A 25,804-nucleotide genomic window follows, 5' to 3' on the forward strand; every position below is an offset into this window, starting at 1 on the left:
AATTATGATAAGTACCATGAAAAGAACAAAATGTTGTGAAATAGATAAAAGGAAAGGCTTTTCCAAGACAGTGACATTAAGCTAAGACCTAAAGAGTTAGTGGGAGTCAAATGGATAAAGAGCTTTCCAAGCAAGAAAAACAACATGACCAACAATTTGCTGGCAGGAAAGAATTTGGCAAATGCAATAAAATTGAAGCAAGTTAACGTGACTAGAGAATAGTGAGCAAGGAAAAAACACAAAATAGTCTGGAGAACGAGCACAATAGAAGGCTGTCCAACTGTGACAAGAATAGGGTGTTCTGACCTCAGGCCTTGGAAGCCACTGCAAGAATTAAAAGCAGAATGACTGTAATCTCATATATGGTATTCAAAGGACAAAGACAAGATTGGAATTAAGGACACCAGCAAATAAGAGAATATTGTCATAAACTATGGGAATGTTGAATTTGACCTCTGAGTGTCCATGAAGTTTAGCTTACACCACATGGAAGCTTCTATCCAGGCCCTCTGCCTTATACTGTTTCTCTCATTCTGGCTGTTTCTTTTCCTTCTGTTCTTTGATGTTTATGGAGCTTGAATACCACCATAGCTTGTCCTTGCTCAAAAGAAATAAAACAACCCAGAAAAGAGATGAAAGCAATCAGATGGTCTCTTTTGAAGGAATTATCTTTATTTTTAATAATTTCTTTTCCACTACAAGAAGGACTTTAAGGGTCAGGCATATGCCTTTTCTGATTCTCCTCCTCCCCTACCACTGATACAGGGCCAGGAGCCAGTACTGAATAAAGAATTAGAAGAGCAAATCTATGGTCTCATTTCAGATATTACTCTGGATGTCAAGTGCTCCATCTTTGATCTCAAGTGTCCCCCAAAGGTCCATGTAACTGCTTGACCTCCAGCTTGGTGCTCGTGGAAGGTGATGCCTTAATGAAGTGTCTTTAGGTATTTAGGTCATTGGAGCCATGACTTTGAATAGGATTATGGGTCCTCATCCCTCGCTCTTCCTCTTTATGAGTTTTGTCCCACATAAATTTCCTTCATGCTGTGCTTCCTCTTCACAGGCCTGAGAGAAACAGAACCAAGCAATCATACATTGAACCTCCAAAATTGTGAGCCCAAATAAACTTCTTTTATAAATTAATTCTTTCAAGTATTAGCTGTAGTGACAAAAAACTGCCTAATATGTAAAGTAATGGAAACACAGATGTGAGCTAGAATGGGCAGTATCAAACCTGACAGAAGCACAGCAACAGGATTGACTTTTGACAAATTCAGCAGTGGTGTTTCTGATTCAAAAGCTGTGTTTCAGGGTAGAAACTTAAATCTCTGAGAGGTCAAATCCATGCTTTGATCCAAGGGAATAAGTACTTAAATAGAGCAGAAAACCAAATGACCTGAACTTCACTCTTACAAGAGATAAGCCTAGGTTCAATCTCTCTCACAAATATCACTGAATCCTCATAGATACCGGGGGGTCCTTGGGGTCAGAGGTAGTTAGAATAAAATGTGTATTCATGGCAATCTTGGAGGGGATGGAGGGGAAATTTAGCATTTTCCATGGTTAGGAAATTGAATAGTGTTGAAATTAGAGTGAGATTGCAAAGGATTTTGACTAGAGGCCAGAGTAGTCTTACAGGAAGCATGAGGGGCTCATTGGTAGTAAATATTAATAGAAGGCTACAGTGAAGGTTCCTGAATTGTGTGGATAGTATTTTAATGTCTATATATCCTTTTGGTGTATTGGGGGGGCTAACTAATAAAACGTGTGTGTGTGTGTGTGTGTGTGTGTAAATGTGTACACAAGCTTTGTTTATGTCTCTGAAAGAAAGGCAATGACATATTTCAAAGTACAGAAAAGACAATACTTCAGAGTGACATCACCACCAAAATACTGCATATAATCACCTTAGTAGCAGACAGATACATCTTTTTCATGCTGAAAAGAGAATAAATAACATTGGTTTAATTCACTTTACAGCATAGGTTAACAGTCCATCAGGATCTTGAACTGTTTTAGGCAGCTGAAGTGTGCCTGGAACATGGTTAATGGTTAGACCCTCTCATACCTCTGGGAGGAGAATTTTCAGAATTTCAGGATTATGGTTATCTGTCTCAGGCTGATGCAGATATCTTTTTCCTCTTGGGGAGCAGTAAAAGTTGAAAGTGCAGGGTTAAAAGAGGAGACTGACTGGTTTGGTGCAAAGGAGATGGCCACTTCTAACTTGAAGAGCAGGTCTCTTCCCAGCAGTGGAATGGGGATGGGGTTACACAAGAGATGTCCTCCCAGGCTGCAAGTCTGTACCTGGCAGAAGGGATGAGAGGCAAGAGTCCTAGTTGCTCTAATGACAGTACTATGGGCTCCCAGTGGCCCAGCTGAAGAAGAGAGCCTGGTCTGGCCTGCTCTGAGCCTGTCAGACTAATGAAAGTGTTATCATCTCGTAACTTCTGACATAATGTTGGTCTTTTTGCCCCCCGTTTGATGTCTTTGAGAAGCACTCAACTGGATTATTTCTAAGCAAGGACACTTTTGGGAAAGATCATAGAAACTCATTCATCAGGGCTGACAGTCCAATTTTTCCTCAGTCAATCATCTCAGGTGGGCATTAAATGATGCCACCTGACCAGGATAGGCATAGCTGTGAAGCAGAAGGCTTGGGAGTAGAGACCCTATGGCAAAATGCAGGCAATGGCTGACTGGAACCAGTTCAATTGGCTGGAAGTAGATGAGTCGGGAGCTGGGAGTGAAGCTATTAGTGGTGGCAGCAAGTACAACAGCTGACAAGGTTGCCAAGGCAGAATTACCAGGAAGAATGGGCCTCTTTTTCCTTTTTTTCTTTGAGACACAGGGGATGGTTTGGTTTCATTTAACTCCATAAAATCCCTTTTCCTGCAGTCAGAGACTATGGGATTTGATTAATTAATTCCCATCTCTGACTTCCTACATATGTGTTGTGTAGCCTTGAACAATGGCACAACAGATAAAGCATGGGTGCTCCTCAGAGAGAGACCATTCAAATGCCTACCTGGCCATGCCCCTCATGGGGACTTAGGTGCAACTTAGCTAAGGAGGGTGCAAGGCTTCTGTTATGCCATACATCAAGCACCACAGAACCATAGGTGAGGGCCCAGTCAACTGCCATGACCAGTGCTTCCCAGCCTTGGTGCACAGACAGAGCAGCCTGTTGCTTCTGCTGTCCATTCCACTCACTCTCACATTCATTCAGCAGGAACTCAGAGGTTAAACATTCCAACCCTCTTCCCTTGAGGGTGGTCCTGACTAAAGCAAGTTGATCAGACTCTCCTTCTGGTTCAACTGAGCAAGACTGACAGATAGACTAACTGGGGTGCCCCCAGGGGTCTTAACAGAATCAGGCAGGCTTGCTGACAGAGGGACAGACAGACTGATTGTATTCTCTTCCCTTTGGGGTCTAATGTGAGCCGCTCAACCAGGGGAGCCAAAGTCCTCCTCCAGACCTCTGAGGGAATTTGACAAATCTTGAGGGCATGCCTTCCAATCAGGACCTAGAGAGGTCCCTGCTCCATCCATGAGGGCCATGACTAGTGACCAAAGAGGTCAGAATGGTCAGTTTTCCCGGCCAATGCACCAAATACAATGGCAAGCAGAAACACCAAAATGACAACTAGGATTTGGAGGCACATTTATTTTACATTAGATGATGTAAAATTGATTCACTGACTAGGAATCAGTTGTTCCTCAAAATGTCAGGCCCTGATCTCTGGTGGTCTAGGACTTATATGGGATAAGCAAGCAGGAAGTACTGAAGCAGAATAGTTTGATAATTAGGGATTGGTTCTTACAATATGCATCATAGTGACCAACTATGCATCACAGTGACCAGCTGTTTCTAGGAGACAGAAGCAAACAGGAGTGCAATAGGAAATACTGCATGGGCAACTAAGAAACTGAAGTATGCTGGCTGGCGGGGGGCACTTTCTGCCGCAGTAAAATCAGTTGACATTTTTGCCAGATGGAAATGGGGTAAATTGCCTCCTCTTTCTAAATTCCCCCTCTTATGAACACTACAGACAAAGTTAAAACCAAAGGAGGAAAGAGACATTTTTTTCTTCAAGTTACCAATGCTTCTCTTTAATTATTTTGTGACATGTAATGTATGGGTTCAAACCTGAACTTTTCTTTATTTCAGCAGGAGACTGGAAAGAAAAAATTGAAATCTCTCTGCATTGTGTGTTTTGCTCTAATACCAGGAAAGCATCATAAAATTCAAGCACATTGTTACCATCCTGAACGTAAGAAAGCAGGAAAGATTATTTAAAAAAAAAAAAAAAGAAGAAGCAAAGAAAGAGCAAGCAACCTAGCTTATGTGGATTCATGGTCACGGTCTAAGAGTTGATGGCATTTACGAAAAACTAAAAAGCATTAATCACCAGACAGAATGCGAACCCTAGAAAATTCTCCATACTACACAATAACTCTGGGCCCCAGCTTCGATATTTGCTTGTGTCATGGTGGCTTCCCACAAGTCAGACAAGCCCAGGATAATCATAAAAGAAAAATGCCTTCCAATACAAGTCAGAATAATTTCTGACTCATCACACCATTATTACCACCTTAATCCAAGAAATCCAGCCTACTTGTGAAATTAAACAGAGTGCACTATTTGGAAGTTAAAATTATATCCAGAGCAATGATAATTTCCTGCTTTATTCTAATGCTGATCAGCAAAGCTACAGTTCTAAATGGGACAGGGTCTGCATGCTTCTCTCTGTATGCTTGTCTCTGTGGAGCCAAGTATGTATTACCAATGAAATGATAGTATACCTTACTGTCCAAACAGAAGTACTTCTGAGAAGAAGATCCACTGAGCTGCCAGATTTTATAAGAGAGAAGTCTCCTTCAAAAAAGAGACTTGAGTACATTTGTCCATTGGTAGCCATTGGGACCATGTAGTTATAAACATTTAATGTGAAATGAGTAAAAATAAAATAAAATCTAAAATTCTGTTTCTCAGTTATCACAATCACATTTTTAAGACATTTTTAAATAGCAGCACAAGCCGTATTTTTTAAAGAGCAAATGCAAGCCACATTTCAAAGTGCTTAATAGCCACGTGGAGCTAGTAAAATAAGACAGCACAGATACAGAGCATGTGTGTCACTGAAGAAAGTTCTATTGGATAGCACATCAGTAGACATTTCAAAAGAGAGGTCCAGCTAGAAGCTCCTGGGAAACAGCCAAATATATATTACCAGTGAAATGACAGTATACCTTACTGTCCAAACAGAAGTACTTCCGAGAAAGAAAAAGAAGTCACTGATAATTATGGTAGGGATGAGAGGATATCACTCAGGAGTTCAGTGTATGCTTTGCATGCACAGAGTCCTGGATGCAATCCCCAGCATCAAAACAAATGAATAAATAAATAAGTACATGAATATCTGAGCATAAAAGAGAGTGAAAACTATCAATAATCATGCTACCAATAACAAAAACCCAGATGTGTCATCACCTGATCACATTCTTTCTAGGGGTGCCATTTGGGTCAATTTCAGTTGGAAGAGTGCTCCCTGGAGTTGTGTGCAAGTGTCTGTTACCTTTATAGATACAACTAGAGCTCACAACTAGAACCAGAATTTGCCTCTGAAAGGATTATCACCTAAAAAGGTGATCCCCTTCCAGAAGCAAGCTTGTATCAAAGTTGAGGTGAAGCTACATCCTCCTTTGGTGCTGCACTATTTCTAGTGCACTACATCTGGCCCGCATTCAGATCTGTGTTTTTCCTGGATCAGGCTTAGGTGAGGCTCACCTCATCCAAACTAAGTCAAATGCTAGAAAATAGAGTTGCTTTCCAGCAATTTCCCTGGTGAAAGACTCACATACCAACCCAGCTGTTTTAGAGTCACTTCATCTGCCCAGGCCTCAAATCATTACACCAAATAGTGCCTGTGAAAAGGAAGGAGTAGAAAGAGAAGGCCTGCTAACCCCCAAGGCCCCATGAAGGACAAAAATCACTTTTTTTATTTCACTGAACCTTTGGGGAGAGGGAATGTTATGGTTTGAGTCTGGCTGTCCCACCAAAGCCTCATACAGTCACGGAGTGGACTTCCAGAGTTCATGATTAATCCATAGTCCAATGCTAGGATTACAGGTGTGAGTGCTGCACGCACCCTGGGGTGGGTAGTTTGCATACAATATAAGGGAGGGAAAGACACTTGCTTTCTGCTTCTCCCCCTTTGTTCTTGTGCCTTTGCTGTTTTCCATCACCATGAATGGTTGCCCTGTGCCATGTGCTACTCTGCCTTGGAGCCAGCCAAGTATGGACTGAAACCTCCACAAACTGTGAGCTAAATGAAGCTTTCCTTCCTTAATATTGGGCGTCAGTTATTTTGTCTCAGCCATGAGAGAAAAGTAACCAAGACAGGGATGACCCAAGATCACTGAAAAGAATCTTCTTTTCTAAGTGCTATCAAGTAATGACTCAAGCAAATGAACAATATCTGCTGAAAGTCTAAGCAAAAGCAAAGGGTTCCATGCCTATTTTGAATTTTCTTATGTTCTCTTCATTTAGAGTGAGGTGCCCCAGCTTTAGGTGAGAGAAATAAACATTAACACTAATATTCTTTCTGCCCAGGACAGAAATAATAAAATAGAATGGGATCTTCCATCCACACCATCACAGTTTTATCAATAACTTCATAGTAATCCCCCCTTAAAAGGGACTCACACACAAGTCATGATATAGGATCAAAACCTTGGAAAAAAAATAAAGGACAAAGTCTCTTTTTTCTCATTATTTCTTTTCCCTTCCATCCCACTCACCTATTCCCCTTTCCCTTTGTACAATTACTTCCTATTTCACAATATCTATTATACATTTTGGGTCTTATTTACACTTTGAGTTTCTCACGGCAGAGAAACAATATGATTTAAACATGTGTGTCCAACTTGTTTTACTTAAGAGTATGGTCTCAAGCTCTATCCATTCATTTAGCTATAAATATTTCAATTTACCCTTCATTATGGCTGAGTAGTAGTCCATTATATAAAAAGACATGTCCTTTTTATCCAACCATCGATTAATAGGCACTTGAGTTGTTTCCAAGATTTAGCTATTACAAACTATGCTGCTATAAACATGGGTACACATATATCTCTGTGGTATAATGTTTTTAAATCTTCTGAGAAAATATCCAGAAGGGGAATAGCTGAATCAAATGGAACCTCTAGCCTTGGTTTTCTGAGGAATGTCCACACTGATTTCCGCAGTAATTGCACTAGTCTATACTCCACAAACAGTGAAACAGAGTTCCTTTTTCACCACAGCTCTGTCAGCATTTGTTATTGGTTGATTCATTGATAACAGAAAGAACAAACTGTGATTCTGTCTTTGCCTCTTTGGGTTGGCAGACTTTCTATTGGGGTGGAATTCAGTTCTAGCATCATCATGGGTTCAAAAATCACACTAGCTTCCAGATTGTTCTGTTTGCAATCTGTTCTAACATTAAAAAGTACAAACATCCCTCAGTATTTTTGAGGAATTATTTGCAGGACTCCTGTGAATACCAGAATCTGTGGATGTTCAAGTCTCTTATATAAAATAGTATAGTATTTGGTTATAACCTACATATATCATCCCGTACTTTAAATTTTCTCTAGATTACTTTTAATACACAATACAGTGTAAATGCTACATAAATAGTTGTTATACTACATTGTTTAGGAAATAATGGTCAGAAAAAATTCTGGACATGTTCAGTGAAGATACAATGGTTTTTCAAATATTGTTAAGGCATAGTTAGTTGATTTCACAGACACAAAACATTTAGTTATACAGGGAGGACTGCATTTACTTTTTTTCTCACTGTTGGACTATGTCTAATGATATTGTATGACATTCTGAGGTTCAAAGACCACTCTCCTTAGGGAGTGCAATTCAGACCCCTTGCTTAAGTCCACTACTTGATAAAACAAAAGCCATCTCAGTCCCTACAATATGCCAAACACCTCTTGTGGGCATTGAGACTATAGCTGTGAGTGAATCAGGACCTGTTGTCACAGAGTTTATACTCTAGTGGGGGGGTAGGTAGCAAGCAAGTGAGTCAGTGAAGATCATTTCACATGGCAAGAGGTGCTGTGAGCAAATATGTTGACAGAGAGGGGCTGTGGTGAGAAAGGTCCACATCTGACTGCAATCCCAGCAGGAGCTTCTGGAGGAGCCCATGGGCCCCAAACTTTAAGGCTGAAAAGGAATGCTGCAGGCTAGAGAAGACAAAAGAAGATGGAAACACAGAGCTCTGCACTTTCCAGGGAAGCCTGAGAGGAGGCCTAGGAGTCTATGTTTTATAAGAAAGGGGAGTGAGCAAGAAAAGATGAGCATGAGTGGTTTAGAAGGCACTGTAGTCATTGACTAAAGTGCAACAAGAGGTTAGTCTTGATCATCAACTTGATTAGGTTGGGAAACACCAAGGAAATTAGTAAAGTACATTCTTGGTGTGTCTGAGTTTCAAGAGACTGTTAACATGTGGGTCGGCAAACTATACAGGGAAACCCACCGTGAGTGTGGGCAGCACCATCCATTAAGCTGGGGGCCTGGATATAAGAAAACAAGAATAAGGAGTAAGGCTACAAGTGCATGTTGTTTTCTCTCTCTCTCTCTCTCTCTCTCTCTCTCTTTCTCTCTCTCTCTCTCTCTCTCTCTCAATCTCTCTCTCTCTCTGTCTCTCTCTCTGTCTCTCCCCCTATCTATCTTTATCTCTCTTTCTATGTGTCTCTCTGTCTCTCTCTGCCTCTCTATGTCTCTCTGTCTCTGTCTCTCTCTCTCTTTCTCTCTCCCCCCGCCACTTCCTAGTTGACATGAGCTGAGCATCTTTCCCCCACCATACACTTCCATAGGCCTAAAAGCACTGCAACTTACTGAGCTGGGACAGAGACCTCTGAAACCATGAGCCAAAATAAACCTTTCCTCTTTTAAGTTGATATTCTCAGGTATTTTTGTCATAGTGATGGAAAGCTAGCTGACACAAGAAGACATTCAAAGGATTTAAGTAAGGAAACATGATCTGTTTTATAGTTTAAAGATTACTCTGGATTCTACATGTAGAATGGATTAAAGGAGTTGCTCTGAAAGTGAAGTTTCAAGGTCAGCAGCATCAGCATTACCTGAAAATTTGTTAGATACATTCTCAGGCCCTACCCCAAACCTCCTGAATCTCAGACTCTCTTGGGGGGTAAACCCAGTAGCTTGTGTTTTAACAGGATCTCCAGGAGATTCCTTCATATATCCTTGAGAGCTATTTGATTAAGGGAAGATGAAAGTTGATCATAGGAAAGTATGATCAACCTTAATATTGAGATTCTTTCTGACTTTGTTCCTCAGCTGCAGGTCTAAGTAAAGGGCCCTAGTTTAGGAAGTGTTCCCTTAAATTCAGAATTTCCTACAAGTAGTATGGAAAGGAGGAAGAATCAATGGCAAAGACAATCTTTCTTCATCAGTGCCTATCTTGTAGACACAGATGCTAGAGAGTTTTTCTTTTCCTTTTTTGGTAGATGTCTTAGTTACTTTTCTCACACCCGGGGTGGACCTTCCCACTATCCACACCCAAAACTTTGACAGACCAATCAGTGGACTAATTTAGTAATCACACACCCTTAAACCCAGCATCACACACTCCAGATTCAGTCACCTCTGTAGAATCTTACCTATGACTGCATGCGACTTTGGGGGGACATCTATACACAAACCATAACAGTGGAGGAGGTATGGAATTCAAAATACTGCGCTCAGACCATGTAATGGAGAAAAAGGAAATTGAACACAATGCTTTTCATATCTACTCCATATCACACATAAAGTAGAGTAACTTCTTGTGAATATGAGAGAGTGGTTCTTTTAAAACCCATGCTTCATATAGACCATCCTGGGCATCTTAGTGACTTAGCAAAATTCTATCTCAAGATTTAAAAAAAAGAAAAGAAAAGGAGGTAGAAATGTGGCTCAGTGGGAAGGTCCTGGGTCCAATCTCTAATATTGCAAAAATAAAATAAATTAAAATAAAAACTGTACCTGATATAGACCAGAGTTAGGAAAGGTCTACCAAAATATAGTTGGATGACATGCAATCTGGGTCAAGCACAATCAGGAAGCTCTAATAGAGGACAGATCTCTCTACATGCTCAGAAAGGATTCTCATACGTGTGTTCACATACTAGATGTGAGCTCACCTCGCATCATCTCATGGTCTTCTGTGCAGAAAGACAGGCCATTCTTGATCAGGGGATCTCCCTGCAGGCATCACTGAAAATATCTACTCTTTTTTGTGAGCTCACTAAGCTGAACTGTTATCATAGCTTATCAGGATCAGCCCAACATCTAGACTGTGATGCAACTTGAGATTTATTATATAGTGCTGGCTTTGTGCTGGAAGAGCAAAATACCACATGCATGTCTATCATTAAGAGCTTCGATGGAAATGAATTTGATAGACTGACTAGCCAACCAGCTAAGCTAGGAATACTATAGCACAGGTGATGGAAGAAGTGGAAATGTTTATCTGTTAGGAAGACAAGACAGGTTCAGAGTAATGGGAACAAAAGTAACTGAAGAAAAGGGGGTTACCAAAAAAATGGAGAAAACTTTAAAACATGCTGGAGTAAAATGAAAAGGTCAAGGATTGACACAAATATGGTTTTAATCTGCTGCTTCTTACTAGTTGTGATAGTGAGCAAATTATACCAATGCTTGAAGCCTTGATTTACTCACCTATGAGACAGAGATTATAATTGGGGCTACTTTAAATAGATATTGCAGGATATTTGCAAGATATTGCAAAATCTTGTTGTTAAATGAGTGCTATAATTCTCAGAATAGCAGAGATTAGTAAATACTGGTGATCTCCCTTCTCTATACCCTTTCCTCCATCCTAGCATAAGGCAAGGGAAGAAGAAAAAGACATTACATGTAAGAGATTACAAAAAGAAAATGATAAAGGTGTTTATTTATTTTGCATTTACCTACTCTAAACATAAAACTATCGAAATTTTAACATTTCATTTTTGTCAAGGGTCATTGCCCTATGATCTCTTTAAAGGACCCAAGTGGAAAAGTTCAAACACTCTTCTCAGCTGCTGTACAGATGATTGTGTCTCCATGTCCCTGCCCCCGGGCTGCATGATCACACTCAGGCACATCCCCTCCCTTCAGAGCTACTCAAGTCATCCCAGCTCCTAGAGTGAAGGAAGCAGACACTCTCACTCTATCAACATGGACTAACAGGTTTAGAACAGGGCTGGTGGTCCTGCTGTTCCTTACCATTTTCCCCACACATTTTGAGAGGTGAAGAAAACAAGAGCATCTGAACTTTATGTTCAGAGGCCTAAGTGGTAAATGAAAATGTTCTAAGAGAATGTTTTCTGTCTCCACCAATGGAACATATTTTGTAGTGATCTGAAAAAGATCCCAGTCTACCCAAAGGTCAAAATGAACTGATATGCAAAGAAATGCACAAACAAAAAAACAGAAAGTTTCTGTGATTTGGCCAAACTTAGATAATAAAGTAGAGCAGTACCTCTGACTGTAGGGAGTCAATATTGAGTCTCTGCTCTTCTTGAAGGGCACAACTGGCCCAACCCAGCATGCAGTACATCATGTTCCCCTTCAAACAACCTGTACTTAGGAAATAAAACTATCTTTTAGGAATCCACACTGTTCTCCTGAGGCCAAACACTGCAACACTGCTTTGAAGATGCTTACATTTTAGAAACAACTGCAAAATAAAATCATTCATTATGCCTAAAGCAGCAAAGACCATCCCCACATAGTTACAGCTGCAATTGATATTTTATTTGTGGGGAGACACTTGCTTTGGTTGCTAGCCAACATTATTTGTTGCCTAATAATTTATTCACAAAAAACTCACTTATTTCTGCTTCTGATATTTCTGTCCTAGGACACTCAATATATTTAATGATAGCACCAAAAATATGCCCAATAGACAATACAGTTTGCAACCTAATAAAAAATGCTATTATATATATATATATATATATATATATATTAGAAATTCAATATAGATTAGGTATGAAGAACAAAAGAATTTTCTTGGAACATGTGAACCCTAAGACACACAAAGGAGAACAGTGAGACATAGCCACTCACATGGTTTATAATAGTAATTTCCCAGCAAAATCCAAGAGCACAGGACAGAATCCATGACCAGCATTGGTGAAAGACAATAGTAACTAAAAAAAGACATATCCTGCCTCTCCATCCTGATCTGTCTGCCCATCAGACTGGCCATTCTTTGTTATCATTTTCATAAAATTTACCTTATTTTTCATAAAATAAAAAGAACACAGGCAAACCAAAAAATTGAATGATGGGCCAAACACTGAGTAAATGCTAGTACACACCCTTTAACTGAAACAAATTGCTCTACATTTCTTAAATTCAATTAATAGCACATTTCTTTTGTCTTCCCTTAATGTCTGTCGTGAGCCAGAGGCAAATTACTAGAATGTCTGATATCACCCTCTATTTGTCCTCTTTAAAACATTCAAAAGGCTTAGGAGTTTAGCACTCCAAAGAAACAGAGGTGTGGAATGGTTCAAATGTCCCAACCCAAAACAGAGGCCTGGTGCTCCTCCTCTTTCCTCATCACCTGCATCAGTCCTCTGTGTCATCCAGAACTACTGCCCAGCCAAGTCCCTACAGAATCCACTCCAGATTTCGCAGAAGATGAACCTGTTCCCTTTCAAGCACATCTGATCCACAATGTCTTTATTTCCAGAATCAGAGGTCTGAATTCTCAGCTTTTCCCTTTACAGCTATGCCTGTTCTCCTGAGGCCAAACAATGCAACACTGCTTTGAAGATGCTTACATTTTAGAAACAACTGGAAAATAAAATCACTTCCTGGCATCGCCACAGTGGTGTATGCCTCATGGTAAACACAGAGCCACTATTTCTTTTCCTCCTTTAAAATCCACTATTTTTTACTTCTTAATATCAGGCAGCTTTCTTCTTAATCTCTATCTTAGTTACTTTTTCTTGTTGCTGAGACAAAATACCCAACACCCAAAGTTAAAGGAGGAAAGTTTTATTTAGCTCAAGTTTTTAGAAGTTTCAGTTCATAGTCAGCTGGCTCCAAGGCTGGGTGACATAGTAGAGGGGAACTGCAAAGGAGAAATAGTTCATGGTGGGCAGAAGGCAGCAAAGTAGCAAAGAAGCAGCAACAGCAAGGGACAAGAAGCAAGAAGTGACCCTCTTTCTGTTGCTTATATCCTATCCAGGCTACTCTAGGGTGGGTAGCTCTCCTCCTCAGCGTGAGGCAGCCTTAATCTTAGTGTCACACCATGAATCAATCCCAACCTCACATCCTTGATCCCAGCATCATCACATACCTAGATCCAGCCACCTCTGAAAGACCCCACCTATGATTGCATGAGACTTTGGGTGAGACATACAAGGCATAATAATCTCTGATCTGAAAATGGCCTCACTGTGTACTTGGTGGACAAGAGGTCTACTATCTACCACCTAACTGGACTATCCAGATTATCTCTAGAAGACTCATTAGGTTTACAACACAAAATATCTGTTTCTTAGCTTTGTCAGCAACCACCCGAGATGAGTACCCTAATGGTTTGGTGTATATAAAGTGTGAGGAAACGTACTTTCTCTTCCAGGGAAGAGCCAACAAAAGCATGTCAAAGGTGACTTCATCTTGGAATGAACAAGAGGAATCTTTGTCACTTCTTTTACCACAATAGAAAAATAAACTAACCAAGTTCCACCAAGAGTGGAACATGCTGCTATTATAAGACCAAGAAATAGAGCATCTTCACACATATATACAGTTGATGACTTATTTATGTGTCCCTGAAATAGTCACTCTCTCCAACATGTATTATTACTACTTGCTCCATAAATTTGGTGGAAATGAGAATTAGCAGAAAAAATAGAATTGAAAATTAACATAGCTATTGAAATGTGCTGGGAATTCCACAGATTACTACTTCATTTTCATACATATATACATATAATTACATATATGCATACACATATAATTTATTCTTATGTTATTAAAACTAAAACTTTAATTTGTTATTATATATAGAATTTATAATTACATATATATGTAATCTCTTTAAAATTTCACAACAACCAGATTTGTTGAGGGGATGATAAATAATTCAAAGCCTTTATAAGAATTTACTCTGGAACATGAAGTGAGCTGCATCCACCCACAGATTTGCACATCCTGCTAAGGAAGAATGATTTCTCATTTGGTGTACTTGGTACCATATTTGGTACTGTATTTATTTGTTATACATGGTAATTGTTTCAAGATACTTGAAAAGTTTTAACAAATCCTAGAGAGAATTTCTGCTGAAGGCCTGTATGAAATGGTTATAGCAAATGTGTACAGGATTTAAGAGAGTTAGCCTCAGGACCCTGACAGCCTGAATCTCATCAGAGCTGTGTTCACCCTCAGCCAATTCTGTGCCTATGGATTCCACAGCCAACAATCAACTCCAACCTCTCTCTGTGTTTTGTTCCTATTCAGTGCAGAGCAGCAAAGAGGCCAACTGTCCAACCAAACTGTGGATGAGGCCTATGCCTGGGGGAGAGAAGGTAAGCCCAATGGGTCAGCAGCTCCAGGGAGAAACAATGGACCAGGTCAGCAGTGCTGCCTGTCCCACTGCCCACAGCACAAACGTCAGTAATCTGATGGCTCTTCCTACCTACCAAAGTGAGTAAGGACCCTGGCTGGAATGATTGGCATGGCCCAGGATGTGCAGACAGAGGGGCCTCGCAAACCCACAGGTCATAAAGCCAGGTGCAGAAAAATGTGACTTGCTAGATTTCAGGACTGCCAATCTTGGAAAGAAACCACTCATTCTAAAACACAGCAGAAATTTGTTTTGGGACTCATTTTTCCTCCCTCATGAGTTTTTGGGTTTGGAGACTTTTTCTTCTTTTCTTTCTTTTAATGTCTTCTTTTTTCTTATTGTTTTTCTAATCTTTTGTTTATCTTGCTTTTTGTTTTTTCTTCTCCTTGATCTTTTCTGTTGCTTTTATCTAATTTTATTATTTTCCTTTTACTCCTTAATAGGATTGTTTATCTCATTTTGTGCCCATCTTCCACTGCTTAATTTTTCAAGTTTCACTTCATTCTTCCATTCTTTACTCTGTCTTTACTAGTATAACCACAAACTTTATTAATCTTTAGGTAGTTAACTCCATGTTATTACACTTGAATTCTTTCCCACTGTTAGTGGAGGTATAGTGGTTGCATTTAGTACATACTTAGTTTATGTCAATATTTAGTTTGTTGTAGCATTTATGTTATAACTGTAGACCACTTTTCTATGATTAAAGGAGGTGTATTATTGTTTTTTATGGTATGTCAATATTCACTTGGTCTTTGATATTATTATTGTTGCTCTTGCCAGGGTACCACAGTCATTGCTACTAATTGATTTTTCTCTGCCAATATCTGGAAAACCTTTGTGTCATTAACAGTACTGCAGTCCATTCTAGAAGAACTGAGTCCTGGGTCAGTTACACTGCATCCTTCCCTTTCACAATAACAGCTCAGATCTTGGAACACCAGCAAAGCACTACAGCTAACCATGCTCACAGTCCATTACTAAAAAGCAGATACCAACTAAAGAGATCTTCATACCTGCAACAAAGTCTCACCATTATAATCAACTCCCAAATTTCAGACCAAGGACTTCTATCTAGAACATATAAAGAATATCTAAAAATCAGGCCCCTAAAATTCAAGGACCTAATCCAAAACTGGGCATCTGAGATTAACAGATGAAGAAATACAAACGGCAAATAAATATATGAAAAAATGTTCAACATCACTGGTTATTTGAGAAATGCAAATTGAAACAACACTGAGATACCATCTCACCCCAGAAAGAATTGCTATCATCAGAAAATCAACCAATAACAAACGCTGGCAAGGCTGTGGGGGGAAAGGAAGCATTCTCCATTGCTGGTGGGAGTGTAGACTGGTGAAACCACTGAGGAAATCAGTGTGGAGATTCCTCAAAAAACTAGAATTAGAGGTCCCACTTAAACCAGCTATTCCCCTTCGGGCTACTTTTTCAGAAGAACTGAAAACATCATACCACAGCGATATATATGTACACCCATGTTTATAGTAGCGCAACTTTGTCATAGCTAAATCTTGGAAACAACACAAATGCCCATCAGCTGAGGAATGGATAAAAAAGGCATATTTTTATACAATGGAGTATTACTCAACTATTAAAAAAAGATAAACTCCAGGCTTTTGTAGGTAAATGGATACAAGTAGAGACCATACTCACAAGTGAAATAAATCAGAGCCACATGTGTAAACATCATATTGTTTCCCCAGTGTAAGAACCTGAAAGAGTAAATAAAAACCAAAAGGTGCACTAGATATTGTGAAAGGGAAAGAAACTGCTCAAAAGGAAAGAACAACTCAGATGAGGGAAAGGAGAAAAGAAAGAAAGAAGAAAGAGGAAAAATATATACGTATATACAAAGATAGCTGGGGTAATCGCACTACTGGTGTTTATCGGTTTATTGAAAGGAACTGTTAATGCTTAAATTTTTTTGACAGACTTTGCAGGCTTATATCTGGTAATCCGAACAACTAATTTGAGGACAACAATATGCATTATAACAACTATTGTTGAATTCCTACCAGCTTGTTTAGTGAAGCTCTGTATCATTTCTAATTTTTTTTATTATTTTCATTCTCTTTAATTGTTTGATCAACCTTACATTCTTACATCTGATAATCTCAGCAACGTCATTGAAAATAACAATATGTAGTATAACAAGCATTGTTAATTTCCTATCATCTTGTTTTGAAATTCTGTATCATTTTTATTGTTTTTATGTTGTCTTGTTTTTGTCTTTGTTGTTGTTTTTAATTTCTTTCTCTTTAAAATTAAAAAAATCAACCCCAAAACAGCACAAAAAGAAAGAATGAAAGAAAGAAGAAAGAAAGAAAGAAAGAAAGAAAGAAAGAAAGAAAGAAAGAAAGAAAGAAAGAAAGAAGGAAAGAAAGAAAAGGCAACAAAGTGCCTTCCCCTATGAAACCAGGAATAAGACAGGCTGTCCATTATCACCATTCCTGTTCAATATAGAACTCAAAACATTAGCCAGAGCAATTAAGCAAGAGAAAGAAATAAAGAATATATAGCTATAGCTACAGATATAGATATAGAATATATCTAGCCATGTATATATGAAGGATGGAGATATATATATATAGTGATCTTTAACAAAGGAGCCAAAAACATCTGCTGGAGGAAAGATAGCCCCTTAACAAATGGTGCTGAAAACTGGCTATCTAGTTTTATCATATTACAGTGATATATGCACACCCAAGTTTATAGCAGCATAATTCACAATAGTTAAATCTTGGAAGTGACCGATATGCTCATCAACCAATGAGCAGGTGAAGAAAGCATGGTATTTGTACACAGCGGAATATTACACTGCCATACAAAGGATAAACTTGTCATTTGTAGAAAAATGGATGCAGCAGGAGACCATAATGTTAAGTGGAATTGATCAGTCACACAAGATTAAGTATCTCATGGCTTCTTTAATGTATATGAGAACCCAAAAATATAAATAAAGAGCAAAATAAATGATAGATAATACAAAATAGAGAGATAGATCTACTCCAAAAGGAAAGGTGGACAAAAGATGAAGGAGAGGAAGGAGATGAAAAGAGAATTAAGATGTGTTGTATATGTGTATCAACTCCCCACAAGAATTGTAATCATTATGTACAACAAATATGTACTAATAAAAATTTTAGAAAAGAAAAACAATGAGTTTGGGGAATATAAAAATATAATTGATTTGAAAGAGCTTTGCAGCATGATTGTGTGAGGTTAGAAGCAGAAGACTGTTCCGGCACCTGCCCTGAGGGAGCATCTGCCCTGCAGATAAATAGCATTCCATTATCTGGGACACCTTCACCTGCCTTTCCTAGAAAGAGATTTCTATTGACTGAGGGAGAATAGAGATTGGCAGTGCTCTGAATCTGATTTTATTGTCCTGGAAGTAGTGAGCCCCAAGAACTGTTGAAGTGCTCCTGAATTAAGATGCTACAGAGATGACATGGATGCTTACACAATCTCCACACAGTCAGCCAGGCACACAATCAAGACATCAGGCTGTGACCTCAAGTCTTCTGCAGTATTAGCCAAATAATGCTTCCTGTCCCATAAGTAAAAGTACAAGTTTACATTGTCCTCTACACAAGAGATAAATGCTAGAATAACCACACAAACAGCCATTTTCTACTCAAAGAATGAGTGTGTGACTCACCCAGCAAGAGAGAGATGATTTCTAGCTATGTTCAATGTTACCAAGTTTATGCGCCCGCTGATTCTCAGGTTATCTCATAGAATTTGAATGATATTTCCTTAGGCTATGCTTATAAAAGGAAATGTTTTCCAGTCACTTACTGCTTGGCCTCTTATCCCGTAGTGTTTTATTCTAGCACAACTGTCAGCCAAAGTGATAGTGTAAGACCAATAATGAAAAGTGAGCCCCAAAATTTCCCAGAAGATGTTTCTGCTGTCTTATTGAAAAACATTTCCCAATGGATGCAAGCAGTTACCTATTCTAGAGCCAATAAACTTGAACCTGTCAATCTCAGAGGTTAAAGAACGTTGTATAGATTGAATCAAGTTAGAATGGAAGAGAAATACTTCAGTAACTTTATTGCGGATTTCTCGAAGATATTGGAATTGACCATTAGAAATCAATGGAAAGGATGAACAGCTATGTCCAAATGCAGCATTTCCTGGCTATTTGCAGTTCACATTAAGTCTCTCTTAGGTATTGATGCTTTATTCCTATTGTTAAAAGCAGTTTATAAGCATTTCACATGGGTCTGGCAGCAAGCAGCACAAACCTTGTGTCTCTCCTCTAAAACTCATATCAAAACAAGTTATTTACTTTCTACTCATCCCATGACTACTTGGAGTCAACCTGGAGAAAAATAAGTCACAACTTGAAAGCCACATTCTTTTCTTTCCTTCTATTTCTAGATAGTCAGTTGTGTTGAATTATGCTGACCTAACTAAAAAACGAGTCTGTTTTGATAGTCTATAAACTTTGGCCAATAAATAAATATATGTATGTGTGTACATATGTAAAAAGGCCTTTCTCTAGTCTACAGTAATATTCTGAAAGACAGAAAAAATTCAGTAAATAAAGGAGAAGAAAGGTTTAGAAGCATTAATGTTAACATGTTATCCATGAGTCTGTTGCTTGCCTAGTCACCCTATGATAAATCTACATATTTAGTCTTAGATACTGAGAAGAAACCAACACACAGTAAGTAAATAGGACTTTAGGCCGCAGAGTTGAATAAGAGTTCTTAGCTGTTTCCACTTCTTGGTTAAATACGTATTTCTCACCTGAAAAGAGACCTGCATCTAAATTTCTCCATTGCTTTCTCTCCAGCTTTAACTTTTATAAACAGTGATGCAGATCTGCATACCACCTGGGGCTACTGTCATCTCATGCCTCCTGGGAGTCAGATCTTCTCCCTTACACTAACATTTATTCCTGTTGGGATGAGAAAGAAGGACAAAGGTAATCAGCTGCTTAGTAGGTCCTCCAATCCCTTCTCTGAGTTCTGGATTCCTCCTTAGCCAGAATCTGCATTATATCTCCTGGCAAGAACAGAGGTACAGATTCTCTCAAGTCTTCCATCTGCAAGGAGTCTTATTTAAATGTAAATCAAAATCAAAACACTTCCAAATTTGTAATGCTCACAGTTCAGTCAGATATTCTCTTGTTGTAGCAAAGTTGAAACCATTCTTTTCAATTCAGTGAGTTCAGAGATCATTATAACTGAAAATATTAGAGGGAAATTAACATTTTAATATCATGTTTAAATTTTGCCTCCATTCTGTTTCAATTCCAGTATGTTTCAGGCAAGAGCCTTGTGCAAAATCTTCTATGCTCAGCACCAAAAACTCAAACGTCTTTATTTAATTTTTAAAACTGTCAGATTCTCTAAAGATTTAGTGTTTTTCTTGTATCTAAAAAAATTAACCAGTGAGAGCCTCACCTCTGTGGATGTTGGAAACATATAGCAATAGTCTCCTTTGATAAATGTCTGAGTCTTTGTGCAATCTACACTCCTAAATCTTATTCACCTGTTGTTTTCCCTGTATTAGCCCAAATAGTGACAAAAGAACATCCCTTTCCTCATTGATAGTAGAAAAAAATTTGCTACTTGCAAGGTAAACAACCACCAAAAAAGAGAATGCCAGTGCAACACACTGAATCTTCTGTTTTAAGAAGATGCTTATTGGATTGTACTGATCTTAGAAAGTTAACCTGGAAAGCCAAGTAGTAGAATTATTTTCACTTATGTAAGTAACAAAAGATTCCATTTACCCTGGAAGGGAGGGAGAGTTCAAGGGCAGTAAGAGGGCCTGTGAGCATGTGGCAGCTGCCCTTGCATGACTCTGTACTGGGCACTGCACTGCTGCCATGGAGCCTATGGAGGAGACAGGCGGCACAAGTTTGGAGTAGATAATAATCTAAAGATGTCCAGCCCCAGCTCATGAAGCTGCTTAGGAAGTCAACATTGTTTCTACCAGGCTACTCCTGTCCTCTACTTTTGTCCAGATTAGAACAAATAGCTTGGATCATATCACCCGCATTTTCCTATCTCTACAGCTTACTGTACACTGTTGTTGCTGCCTAGAAAGGCCTCCATTCTCATTATTTAAAAATCCTACCCACCCTAACCAGCCCTGTCCTCCTGAAAAATGTCTTCACTGGGCAAGACTGTCTGGTTCTGAACACCCACACACTTGACAGCTTCAAAATTCTAACACATTGCAGTAGTAATTAACTAAGCGTAGATGCACAGATCCTGAATCTGAAATGCCTTAAAGGCAAAGATGGTATTCTTTCTCACTCTTTTAGTCTCAATCCTCTATCAACCAACACAATGCCTTGCATCAGCAGCTATTTGATAAATATTGACTGAGTAAATGAATAAATGAAGATTTAAGGAGTCCCCAGAAGCCAGGGTTGATTTCAGGGTTACCTGAAAACAAATAACTAAAATTCTGAAATTTGGTACCATTAAACTGCTTATGCTTAGATATCTCATTTGAAAAGGCATTTCTGATGAGTGAGAGAGAAAAATTGCACTCTACTAATTGCTAAGACAGAAGAAAAGAATTGAATCATTCAAGGGGGTTGAACTGTCATGTCTTGGGATTCAGTCAAGAAATTGGATGAAATGTTTGTAGATTCCGGATGTTAAGATCATAAGTGTTGTAAAATTCTATATCTGTTCATATTTAAAGTTATTTTTACAGCACAGCTTGATGGTATGCACTTTTAATCCAAGCACTATGGAAGGATTGCAAATTTTGGTTCCACCTGGGTAACTTAAGGAAACCCTGTCTCAAAATAAAAAACTGAAATTGGACTGGGATTGTTATTCAGTATGAAAGCCCTGAGTTCATTTCCCAGTACAAACAAAAACAAAAATGGCTAGAGATGTAACTCAGTGTGAAGGCCTTGGGTTCAAATATATGTCCCCTCTGCCATCAAGGGAACCTAGGTCCAGAGGAACACTAGTGCCTGGCCCGTACTCCTATACTGTGAGATAGGCAGCCAGTGTGGAAATGCCTGGGACATGACATCTGGTTCATTGGGAGGAACCTAGCATAAATTCACTCTCACAAATGGAAACACTTTGATTACAAACTCCTAATTTATAATAGGTTCTGTTATATAGATATAAACTTTGCTCCTATAGTCTAAAGTACAAAATCAGTAGTTGCCACAGTTTGTCAGTTTCTAATTATGCTTATTGCTAATTGTACTGCTGTAGCTAGGAGGTCACATCTACTGTAAGCACTGTTCTGTCTTGGGTAACAATATTGGGAAGCCCTCAGGCAATACCATCACCACAGCCCTACACCAAAAACATAGAACTGAGCCAAACAGGAACCAACATCCCACTCTCAATTAATGGGGAAAGTAGGATCTTGGTACAGACACAAACCATGAATCTTCTACACATAGAAGACACAAACCATGAATCTTCTACACATAGAAGTATCTTTGAAGTACAGACTTTTTCTGGAGAGGTCTTGATACTAGTGAAACAGTGCCCTCCTACCAAAATTCACAAGGATCACCACACAAAATAAAGTGAAAACTTTCTGAAATAGAAAATGTCAAGGTAAAGGAGGAAAATGCAATCTCAGAACTCCAGCACACCCAGAACAAGTCTAGGAGACATCGACATAGAATAAATTAGAAGTCACACATCTGAAATTTCTGAAATAATAGCAACTGAAGTAAAGAAAAAATTCCATCAGGCTATAGAGGAAATCACATCAGAAATAATATCTCAGGTAAAAAAAGAAATGACAAACATAATGAAAGAATTTGTCAGCATAATCAAAGAAGACATAGATAAAAAAATAGAGGAGCACAAAAAAATGATGGAAACCTTGAATGAACAATATCGGAAGCAATTACAATGCATTAAACAAATTCAAAGAAATATCCATGGAATTAAAAATGCCATTGAAAGGTGGAAAAACAGCTAAAATGAAACTGAAGATAACTTTTCAAACCTTAAAGACAGCATTGCAGCTAGTGATCATGAAAGGAAAGCTCTCTTAAAAATAACAAAGAAACAGGAAAATAATTCAACAGCTGCAAGATGATTCAATGAAAAACAATATAAGACTGATAGGTATCAATGAAAAAGCAGGAGTCAACAGGAATGACACAAAAAGACTATTTGCAGAAGCAAAAGCAGAAAATTTCCCAAGCATGGGGACAGAATCTGACATACAGAAAAGTGGGGCATATAGAATTCCAATTAGCTAAAACTAAAGTAAATCTACACCCAGACATAATAATAAAGATCTCAGAAATTCAGCACCAGGACAGACTATTAAAACCTGTTAGAGAAAAGAAACAGATCACCTAAAAGGAAAGTCCATCAGAATCATGGCAGACTTCTCAATACAAACCATCAAATCAAGAAGGCTTGTAGTGAAATATTTCAGGACCTGAAAGAAAACAACTTCCAACCAATTTGATGTACCCTGCAAAACTATGTCTCAAAATTAATGAAAAAGATACTTCCATGACAAAGAATAACTGAAGAAATTGAAGACCACCAGACAAACCCTACAAAAAGTAATGAAAGACATTCTAGAAAGAGATAAAAATGACCACAATGCCAAGAACAACAGAAAGAAACTAGCAAGACAGCAATTAAATGAAGTGAAAAAGTGGGGAACCAACAGCAGGAAAATAACATGGAAAAGATAAGCCAGTATGTATGAGATAACCATTAATGTAAATGGCCTCAACCCACCAATCAAAAGAAATAGACTGGAAAAATAGATCAAGAAACAAAATCCAACAATATGATGTATACAAGAAATACATTTAACTGAAAAGGAAATTCATAGACTTAAAGTCAAAGGATGAAAAACAATACTCCAGGAGACAGGAACTCAGAAAAAAGCAGGGACAGCTATTCCATTTGCAGACAATGCAAACTTCAAACCAAGAATGATCAAAAGAGATAAAGAAGGTCACTATGTACTTGTTAGGGGAAAACTGCAAGAAGAAGAGATAACAATCATAAATAGATATGCATCAAATATGGGTGCACACAACTATAAGACAAATATGAAAACAGGTGAAAAATCAAATAAGCAATAACATGAACATGCTGGGGGACATTTACAACCCATTGTCAGAAAGACATAGATCAACTAGACAATAAATAAGCAAAGAAATAACAGAATTGAACCAAACTTGTGAACAAATGGACTTAGTAGAGTTTTACAGACCTTTACAGAGTGTTCCAACCAACAACATCAGAAAACATATTCTTCTCATCTGCACATGGGACAATCTCTAAAATAGATGATATACTAGCCCACAGAACATGCTAAAGTAAATGCAAATGAATTGAAATTATCCCATGCATATGAATGGACCATAGTGCAATGAAATTGGAAATTATTGACAGGAGAAATCACAAAAACAGAATAAACACATGGAAACTAAATAACACCCTTTTGAACAACCAGTGAGTCACCGATAAAATCAAAGAAGACATTAAACAGTATTTGCAATCAAATAAAAATGCAGATGCAACTTACCAGAAGCTGTGGTATGTAATGAAAGCAGCTCTCAGAGGGAAATTTATAGCAATGAATTCTCAAATCAGGAAAACAGGAAGAGCACAAGTAAACAACTGAATTCTGCAATTCAAGCGTCTAGAAAAAGAAAAGCAAATCAAGCCCAAAGCTTAAAGGGAGGAAATTATAAAGATCGGAGCAGAAATGAATGCAATGGAGACAAAAGAAACAATACAAAGAGTTACTAAATTGAACAGTTGGCTCTTTGAAAGAATAAATAAAATTGATAAACTCCTAGCCAACCTTATCAAAAAAGGAAAGAAAAAAATCTATGAATGACGGGGTGAAATCTATGAATGATAGGGTGAAGTCACATACATCATGTGAAATCTATGAATGACAGGGTGAAGTCACATACATCATGTGGAAATTCAGAAGATCATCAATACCTACTTTGAAAATCTGTAGTCTCATAGGAAGGAAAAAGCAGAAGAGATGGACAGATTCCTAAAAACACATGAATTACCAAAGCTGAATCAAACAGATATAAAAATTCTGAATAACCCAATATCAGTCAATGAAATTGAAAACTTAATTTAAAAATCTACCAACAAAGAAAAGCTCAGGTCCTGCTGGATTCACTGCTGAATTCTACAAGAAATTTAGAAAAGATTTAATGCCAATATTGCACAAACTTTTTAATGAAATTGAGAAGGAAGCACTTCTCCCTAACTCATTTCCACAGGCAAGTATTACCTTGAAACTAAACCAGACAAAGACCCAACCAAAAAAGAGAACTACAGGCAAATCTCCCTAAGGAACATAGATGCAAAAATCTTCAATAAAGTAGTAAGTAAACATAATGCAGCAAATCACGCAGATAATTATACATCATGACCAAGTGGGATCCATCCCAAGAATGCAAGGATGGTTCAAAATGCACAAATCAATAAATTTAATACATGAAAGACAAAAATCACATGATCACCTCAATAGATACAGGAAAATCTTTTGAGAAAATCAAATACTCATTCATGACAAAAACCTTATAAAAAATCAGAATTGATGCTTTTTACCTCAATCTAATAAAAGCCATCTATGACAAACCAACAGCCAACATCACACTAAATGGGCAAAACTGAAAGCTTTCATTCTAAAATCAGGAACAAAATGAGGATGTCCACCATCACCCTCTTGTTTAATATAGTTCTGAAAACATTAGCCAGAGCAATCAGATAAGAGAGAGAAATAAAAGAAATAAGGATAGGAAAGGAAGAAGTGAAATTATCATTGTTTGCAGATGACATTATACTCTATATAGCAGTCCCCAAAAACTCCACCAAAAGACTTCTAGATTTCATAGTTAAATTCTGTAGCATAGCTGTATACAAAGTAAACACTCAGAATCTATAGCATTCCTGTATAAAGCAATAAACTCACAGAGGGAGAAGTTAGGGAAACCATACCTTTCACAGTACCCTCCAAAAAAATGCAATACATAGCAGTTAATCTAACAAAGTAAATAAAAAATCTATATGTTGAAAATTACAGTACTCTGAAGAAAAGATTGAAGAGGATGTCAGAAAAAGGAAAGCTATTCCTTGCTCATTGACAAGAAGAATCAATATTGT

General features: G+C 38.2%; 1 long non-coding RNA gene across 1 annotated transcript in view; it reads right to left on the bottom strand.

Moving 5' to 3' along the window:
- Window positions 1-660: 660 nt before the first annotated feature.
- Window positions 661-25,804, bottom strand: part of LOC106147024 — an 83,201-nt gene continuing 58,057 nt past the window's right edge. Inside the window, exon 5 of the long non-coding RNA XR_001231721.1 lies at window positions 661-1,065. This is a non-coding gene — a long non-coding RNA (uncharacterized LOC106147024). The remainder of the gene's footprint in view (window positions 1,066-25,804) is intronic.

Source organism: Chinchilla lanigera, unplaced genomic scaffold (genome assembly GCF_000276665.1).
Source record: "Chinchilla lanigera isolate Chin_1 unplaced genomic scaffold, ChiLan1.0 scaffold00111, whole genome shotgun sequence".
Classification (NCBI taxonomy): Eukaryota; Metazoa; Chordata; class Mammalia; order Rodentia; family Chinchillidae; genus Chinchilla; species Chinchilla lanigera.